Source organism: Metopolophium dirhodum, chromosome 1, assembly GCF_019925205.1.
Source record: "Metopolophium dirhodum isolate CAU chromosome 1, ASM1992520v1, whole genome shotgun sequence".
NCBI classification, from domain to species: domain Eukaryota; kingdom Metazoa; phylum Arthropoda; class Insecta; order Hemiptera; family Aphididae; genus Metopolophium; species Metopolophium dirhodum.
Window position 1 is genome coordinate 148,440,410 of NC_083560.1, and position 9,374 is coordinate 148,449,783.

General features: G+C 29.7%; 1 pseudogene; it reads right to left on the reverse strand.

The window, feature by feature from the left end:
* Positions 1-3,394: 3,394 nt before the first annotated feature.
* LOC132934423 (52 kDa repressor of the inhibitor of the protein kinase-like) lies at positions 3,395-4,072 on the reverse strand (annotated as a pseudogene).
* Between the last annotated feature and the right edge of the window lie 5,302 nt (positions 4,073-9,374).

Consider the following 9,374-nt stretch of genomic DNA (forward strand, 5'->3'; position numbering starts at 1 on the left):
GCGGCCCGTTAGTATGAGGTCCAGTACATGTATACATTTTTTCTTCTTTTTGAGGATTGGATTTTAGTGCATGCATTTCATTAAACCTTTTAATGACTTGAATCAGTGGCTTATCTGGTTTTCTTATATGATTTTTAGGAGTACTCATAAAGTTCTCAAATGGAATCGTTGAAAAATTATCCAATGCACCAAATTTAATAAAATCATCACATAAATGAGTTAATCCGTGTACATTGTGAGATATAAGATGCCGTCCATACAAAATTTCAAAGTTCTTAACAAAATTATTCAAAAGTTTTTGTGCTATATCAAGATGACAACCATAATCAGGACTCAATAAGATTATCATTGCCAAACTCAAGTTAAATAAATGTGTCCAATGTTTATTAGATAATACAGGTTTAGTAACAGTACAACCTAAATAAACTATAAACATACGTAACTCTCTAGATTTCCAACGATTAATGAGTTCCAAGCTTCTTGGTTTTCTAGCCATTTCACATGGTATGTTAGTTTTTAATCTTACTAATGCCTTCGATATTTCTTTTATTTTCCATGATGCATAACGTATTGGAATTGGCCCCTTTACCCATAATACAATTAATTTTCTAACAACACCTAAACATACTAAATGCTGATAGTCTAGAGAAAAATCATTGACACAATCAAAGTTTGTTAAAGTGCTTAATACAGAAATGTTTCCAATATGGTGCTCTTCTTTGGATTTAGTAATATAATTCTGATGCGTTCTTTTAGGAGGTCGTCTATTTGGTGATGTGTATGGAAAACATATTCGGTTTAATAAGTATTCTCCTTCATGCTCACACCTTGAACATGAAAAGAATCCAGAGTGGCCTTTGGTTTTTAACAAGAAAGACTTGGCCTGCGCATCGCAAAATAAAGCATCGATTTTAACTTTAAAAACTTTGTTTTCTATTTCTATACCATTATTAATTAAATTATTTGCTTCTTCGATAAAATATTTTAAAAAACTATTACTGTCCGAAGGTTTTTCTTTCCCATGGTAAATGCCTATCGGAAACATCACTTTTTGGGCGTATATAAGCCAATATTGGCCAAAATTGTTCAGGGCTACTTTTAAATAATGGGAGGCCATCCACACCAGCAACAATCTGGATAACTGACGCATTATTATTTTGTAATAAACTACTTGGAATATTTTGTTTTATTCCGATAGATAGACCGAAATGGTAATATTCTCCAGGTTCAACTAAGTGCAAATTAGAAACATCTATTGGTTTGGAATTCAAAATAGTCCTGGAATCTTTGGGTATTGATTCAAAGCATTTGTGTTGTTTTAAAACGCATAATAAACCGTTAAGAGCAATTTGACTTATTTTGAATTCTACAGCCCATTCTGCAATTGACGATACTAATACTTGATCAGATTTAATATCACGATTTAATGAAATTGAGTCATTATTTTCATCTGACGACCAATTATTACAACTAATATCCAATTCAAGACTAATATTTCTTTTATTCTGTACATCAAAATTAGTATGAAAAGAGAAGTTTGTTTTGGAAGTTTGTTCTGGTATATCAATTGCAAATTGATAAGGGCATAAATGTACAGTCATTGAGGTTTAAATTTAAATTAGATGTTGAAAGAATGTTTTGAGTATCGTTAGATGTGGATAATTGTATGCTTTTTAGTTGTTCTTCAACTCTTCTTCTTTTAGACCGAATACTCAAATTAGACTTTTTATGAAACGACATAATTTCTAAAGAGAAAAAAATAGATATTACAACTATTAAGGATGACTAGGTACAGCAGATATAAAATAAACCAAAATGTTGTAAAGAGATTAGTTAGGTAAATATATTTTGAATAAAATGAAACAAGTGTAGCTATAGAAATTAAACAAGACAAATGTCAAATAGGTAGGTAAAACCTGTCACCTGTAGAAAAACATACCTATTATCCAAATAAAATATTTATTTACCTAGGTATGTTTATTTAGTAGATGGATAGGTTTATGGAGAAATTAATTTTAAGTTTGATTTATTGAATATTCATATCATATCAAACTTATGTGTATTACTATATACGTTACCTAGGTATATAGTATATATTATACAGTAGATTCTCGTTATGTCGAATCTCAAGGGGAACAGAAAAAAGTTCGAGATATCGAGTTTTATTAAAAAATTAAAACTCATATAAATGTATGTTGTATAATTTATATGAATAATAAATAATACGAATGCCTAAAATACATAATTTGAATAATAAAAAAACTAATATAAATGTATGTTGTATAATGTATATGAATAATAAATAATACGAATGACTAAAATAGACTAAAATTTGAATAATTAAAATACTGAAATGACTGAATAAATTATTTTTCTTTAAAAAAATCCGTCATTAAGGTTTGCTTCATATTACTTCTTTCTGCCACGACGTCTTCCAAATTATTTAATGCAGAAAAAGCCTTATCATATATACCTGAAGTAGTCTCAACAAAATTCCTTAGTGTTTTTAAAGCATCTTTATCTTGTTGAATTAAAAAAACTACGAAAGACTACAAACGTGACTACCAACGCGCTAAATCACAATCGCTATACTGCACTGCCTGCACAATGTATGCAATGTACTGCACAATTCCTATGTTAACCGTAACAAAAATATTATTTGTGAACTCGAGATAACGAAAAACAATTAATTTTATATCGAGTTATCGAGAGCAAAACACTTAATAAAGTGTAATAGTAGTTTCAAGGGGAATTCAAAGTAGTTCGAGATAACGAAAAATTCGACATAGCGACGTTCGACATATTAAGAATCTACTGTATTAGCATGTATTTTTCCTTATTTTTCTTATGAAATTACAAAAATTAATAGGTAGGTTGTAGGTACTTACCAAAATTAAATGATACGTTTTTAGTGTTTTGACTCTTGACGCGGCGTAGGTACGAATTATTAAACAGATGACAGATGATATAGTTACAGAAAGCCGCGTGATGTAACGAACTAAAATTTACTTAGGCGAACGAACGGCGAAACGTTAAACGATAACTATAATATTATATTATAAATTATAATAACACGCACACATGGAAGACTTGTTGTTGACTTGCAGACCAGTGGCGTATTTTCAATAATTTTTTGGGGGGGTTTTTAAAATTTTAAAAAGTCATAATATGATAAAGCTTACTTGTTTCATCTCACTTTGAAACAAGAAATAACAAGAGATAGAATGAATACAAACAATATAATTTTAAAACTGAAAAAATGTCACAATTTTAGTAAAATTAATTTTCAGGATAATTACATCAATTAGAATATCAGTTAATTTGTCAAATAAAATAATAAAATAATTTAAATACAATGTCATCTTTACCTTTACATGTTTCTTCATTTTAAATTTTAAATTGAAAAGGGTAAACGTGTTTTCTTTTACGCCAGTTCTTCAATTACCTCTGTTGGTGTAATTTTATCTTTTGAATTTATAGATAACATAGCTAACCCGTTTAGTCTTCCCTAAAATAAAAAAAAAATATAGATAATTATTATACTGTTATCTAATTATTTATACTCATACTTTATAAATAAATAAATAGGTACCTTTGAAATAGAATTTCTAAGATAAGTTTTTATCCTCTTCAAGTTTGAAAAAGTTCTCTCATTTGACGAAGAAGAGACCGGGAGTGTAGCCAAAATTTGGAGAAGTTTAAAAATGTTTGGGTAAATAGATATATTACATAAAGTTAAAGCCTCCAAAGCATTTTTTGGTTTATGATTTGTTTGCATAAGTTTTCTTTGCCATAACTTTTATTCTGATTCAAATATTATGTTAGAAGATCCGTTTTCCTGTAAATCTTCAATATATTTATCTGAAAGATTCTTAAAGTCTTCGAGGTGACTGTTTTCTTGAAACAAAGAGTCAAAATTCGACAAAGTTACTTGATGGTTTATGAACCTATTGTCTAACTCACTAATAAATTTGTCCAAATAAGGAATAAATATTGATGCTCTGTAAAATTGCTCTGGTGAACTTGCTGGAACATTATTTCTATGAATTTGTCTGTTTGAAAGTCTAGGCATTTTAATTTCAATATCAAAACTGTCAGCTAATATTTTTACTTGTCCAAATATATCTTTAAAAACTTCTTCAGCATTTTTTCTGAGATCTTGTAACTCCTGTTTAGTATCATTGGCTAGTATTACTGCTACTTTTAAGTCAATATTTGGATTTTGTAATAATTTTGATAGAGGTAATCCTATACTAAATCCTTTATTTAACACGAACAGAGATACCAAAAATTCTAAATTTAATACAGCGTTTCTAAGAATCCTTGCTTTACCCGATGTTTCACTATCAACCCATTCAGATATTATTTCTAATGATTCAATAACGTGATTATAAAGCTCTATAAAATCATTAACTGCATGAAATCTTTCGATCCATCTTGTTTCGAAACTTCTTTTTAATGTTTTTTTTTTGATGATATCTCGGAAGAACTTTCAATTTGATGATGTAAAACAGATTTTCTTTTTGGATAAATGAAAAAGTCACGGACTTTACCTAAAGTTGATAAGCAATCTCTTAATTCTGCTGCACTACACGATTTAGAAACTGCCAGGTTTAATGAATGTGCTGAGCAATGTACGTACATTGCCAATGGGTGTATTTTTTTTATGTGTGCTTGAACTCCATTTAATTTACCTGACATGGATGCTGCTCCATCATATCCTTGGCCTCTTAAGTACTTAGTATCTATGCCATATTTTTGAAGATTATCAATAATTAGTTTTGCCAATCCCTTTCCCGTCACGTCAAATGTTGGCACAAATTGTAAAAATTCTTCGCGGAGTTCAAGATGGTTTATTTCAACATACCTTACACATAGAGACACTTGTTCTACCCCCGACACATCTGCTGTTTCGTCTGCTAAAATAGAAAAGCATTTTGATGCATTAACCCTTGAAACTATTTTATCAAGCAATACCTTATTGCACGCTTCAATAATTGCGTTCTGACTTGTAGCACTAGTATATTTGATTGTTCCAGGACCTTCTAAATATGATTTCAAATCATTATCACCTTGAGCCCTGTATCGAAGAATTTCTCTAAAATTGCCTTCATTGTTTATTTCGGAATCTGAACATGTTAAAATTTTTCCTGAATCTCGATGACCTCTAAGCGCTAAATTTTGACGGCCACACAAAATAATTGCTTCGATTATAGGAACTATATTTTTACGATTTTTCATTACTTCTCTAGCTTTTCCAATGTCAATTTGTTTATCAATCGATAAAGTAGGATTTTTCACCATGTTTAAAAATCTATCTGCATCCAACACACATTTTTTGTGATATTCGAGATTTGAGTGATTTTTAAAATACTCTAACGCATGTCTCCAATTATCATATTTTTTTATGACCAACGAGCCTAGTGACTAATTGTTAATCCCTCCAGAGTATTTGGAAAAAGCTACGCAAAATTTACAGTACGCTCCGTTGTCAATAGCAGAATATACTAACCAAGAATAGCTAGAAAACCATTTAAATTGAAATTTTAAAAATCTTGGTGTTTTTTCTTTTCCAACAATAACTGCTTTTGTAGGAAAAGAAAAATTTTCATCGGGCATCCAGGTTTTATTTAATACTTCTTGTATTTCATTTTGTGTTAAAACTTTTTTTATGTAATTAAAAATATCACGGGTACTATAATTGACCGAAGAAGTACTATGTTCAGCAGATTCATGAACCAACGAATCAGTATTATTTGACGAATGTTCAATATTTTCTTGGGGAGTTGAAATTGACGTAGATGACGGAGATTTGAAAAATGACTGTATATTTAATTGTTTTTTGGAAGACATTTTTTGAAATAGTGAGATAGTCAAATAATTCTTATGGATTCAATTTTAAATTAATTTAAAATGATAATAAAATTGTTTGTAAATAAACACATAAAAACATACAGTTAAGTACACAAGTATCCAGATACAGACTACAGTATAAATATTAAAATAAAATAGTATAACTAATATTATAACTTGATTTATGTATATCAAACTTACTTCTGAATATTACAATACTGAACGAGATCTGATGCAACAACGACAACGACAGCAAATGAACAAGAAATGAAAATAATGCAACGAAAAGATACTATTCAGTACGAGCTTGCACACACGGGCGGTGACAAGCGTATAGGTCCTATCTGTCAATCGATTCTGGGTAACACAAATTGCAATTAAGATAACGCAGCGATATTCCACACCAAAATAACCCAACGGTTTTAGTCGTTTTAGATAGCTATATTATAGACAGTCTATCTACTCTATCTACATCGTTAAATTATTAGAAAACCCGTAATAAAATATTTATTTAACATTTAGTAACTTTTTTTTTTGTTCTGGGGGGGGTTTTGAACCCGAACCCCCCCCCCCCCCCCCCCCCGTAAATACGCCACTGTCGCAGACTATACACTATACCGTACCTACTTTAGACGTAGTAAGACGTAAGTACTAAGTTGTAGTTTGGCAACGATATTTTGTCAGTTTTAATGATAGCCATGACGGTAGCAGCGAAGCCGTGTAGTCGTGTAGTCGTGTGTCGCCAGAAAAATATTTTATTAAATTGAAACATAAATAACCTTATCCGTTATCGGTAAGCAACGTTGTGGTGTGATGTTGAGCGGGTAGGTAGTGGTGCGCAGTGCTCTCGTCTGGCCGATCGATGTACAATTATTTGGGAAATCCATTTATAAGTATTATAACTATAGATGAAATCTAAGAAATAACAATAATAACACAATCTGAACAATTATTATAGAATAGTGCGTATACACTATGCAATATATATTACTATATAACGAAAATGTCAAAATGTTGTGTTTGTTTTGAGGTTTCTTTATCGTAATAATATTTATATATTAATAATAATAATAATAATAATTCGTAGTTAAGAGGACGCCACACGGGCAAACGAAACCGAGCAATGACCAAGAGAATGCGCTGTTAGGTGTTTTCGCGATCCGCAAGCACGCGACGTTTAAGCCTCGCCCACTAATTCATTCTCGGCTGCCGGCCGATGACTGTGCTCATTCGGGAGCGATGTTTATTATTTTCTCGACCTTCGTTCGTGACGGATCGCGTAAATTATTAAATTCATAGACGTAAATGTATTGCCACCGTAATATTTTAAATATTCTCGCTTTTCCACGTAGGTACCAACTTTTAATTAAAGCCACTGTCTGCCCAATTGTATACCCTTGTATTTAGCAATATTATGTAGGCTAGAAAATCTAGTTTCTACCGTACCTTTAATTGTTGTACGAACATTTTAAGTAGGTATTCGAGTTAATAATATTTTACGTATAATAACTTACGATTTACATTGAGTTTGTAAGAATATTAACATACATGCATATGTATTTATTTTTCTACTTAACAATATGTTCAAATGTAGTGTAGGTATTAGTGGAATTAAATTGGAAAACGAGATAAGTTTAATTGTACAAATGGGTAGACATAACAAAAAGGTTAAGCGATCTATTGAGTTTGGGGGTACGGTATTAAAATGGATGTATGGAGTAGCTGATGCTGACGATGTACAAAAAGATGATAGTTCGATCAATAAATTAGAAAACAATAAGAAAGATGTTATGCGTATTGTACATGATCAGATATCTATATTTAAAAGCACAATAATTAATCTCAACGATTCTGTAACAACATTTAATGAAAATAAAAAATTACGTGTGCGCAAATAATGTGTGCCAATACTAAAAGCACAACAAAGATTACATATTATAGCTTAATATATATTTATAGCATAATTACCTTTTTTTTTTAAATACAAATGAAATATTAATATAGATAGAGGTAATTTATTAAAAATTTGTAGGTAGTAACTAATAATAGGTTAGGGTATCTGGGGATACTTCTCCACAACACAATTTAATATTTATTTTTTATTTTTTATATTTTCAAGTATGTGGTCTGGATCTTGAATATCAGTTTTCCACATCCTTTTAGGATATTTGGGTTTACTAATTCGGGAAGCAAGCACTTCAAATAATACCTATAAATGTAGTTCAAAATTAAGTGCAAGGTTGAAGTATAATCATATTTGCATTTATTTTAAAATATTTATTAATTCTTACGTATTCAATTTTTTCATCATATTATTCTCCCAAAACGTTGGGTCATAATTAATTTTTTCTACCGATATCCAATTTGGTGTATAAATTACAAAATAACATAAACTTCTTTTAGTAATACGCATCTGTCCTATAATTTGATAATAATATATATTGTCTGTTCTTAATTTAATGGAATTCTCTATGATATTACAATATTTTAGCTGCTAACAAAAAAAAAATATACATGTACTTATTTGAAAAAGTATATTTGCATAATATATGTAATATATAAATAATATACTCTTATACTATAAAATATCATCTAAAATAATTAAATTATAATTTTAGTTTATATTATAAGTTATGTTAAGTTAAGTGCTAGTTATAAAAGTAAAAAATATTAATTATTTTTTCCTCACTAATTTGTTATTTACAGCATCTATTGCATTAGCTGTATTTCTAGCACTAAATGGACATTTTATTTCTATGACACTATCTCCCCAATCAAACCATCTATAGACATTATAATATATAATATACAAGTAAAATTTATAAAATATTTATAACAATTAACTCATTATCTTATATACAATACCTGGACTTGCTGCCAAATAGGGAAACTTTGTATCTATAAATAATCCACAAGGTTTTACAGTAAAATTCATGGTTTCCTCAGCCTTTTTACGTGCAGCAATCTCCGTGTCTTTTCCATACTGAAGAGATTTTGCTTGCACATTATTTGCATATAGAATGTTATAAACAGAATTTTTGCAGCTTGTATTGGGTCTCATCTTACATATTTGGCCAAATGACGAAGCTGTCAAACGAATTTTACGTTCTTGATACCATAATTGACTATCAGTCTACTCTCTTGTGTCAATTTCAATTTGTGTAAAATTTACATTTTCAAGTCTGACAAGAAAAATTTTTTTGTTATCTTCAATTTCTTCTGGGCTAAAATCTACAGAAAGAGGTTCTGCCATTCCATAGTCTGCATCTGGACCATTTGATACTGGTTTTCTATTTTTATTTTTTTTAGGAAACAATTGACGCCTTCTACTACTATTTCCTAAAATCCTTTCATGATTTTTTAAATACTTTTTACCAAACTTTCCTAAACCAATAAAAAAAATAATTACGTAAATGTACCCATATATGTAAATAAATATCAAAGTTTAAATATATATATAGAGTAGTACCTAGTATACACACGCTTTTTTTTTTTTAAAAGTTCAATAGTGGCGAGTACAT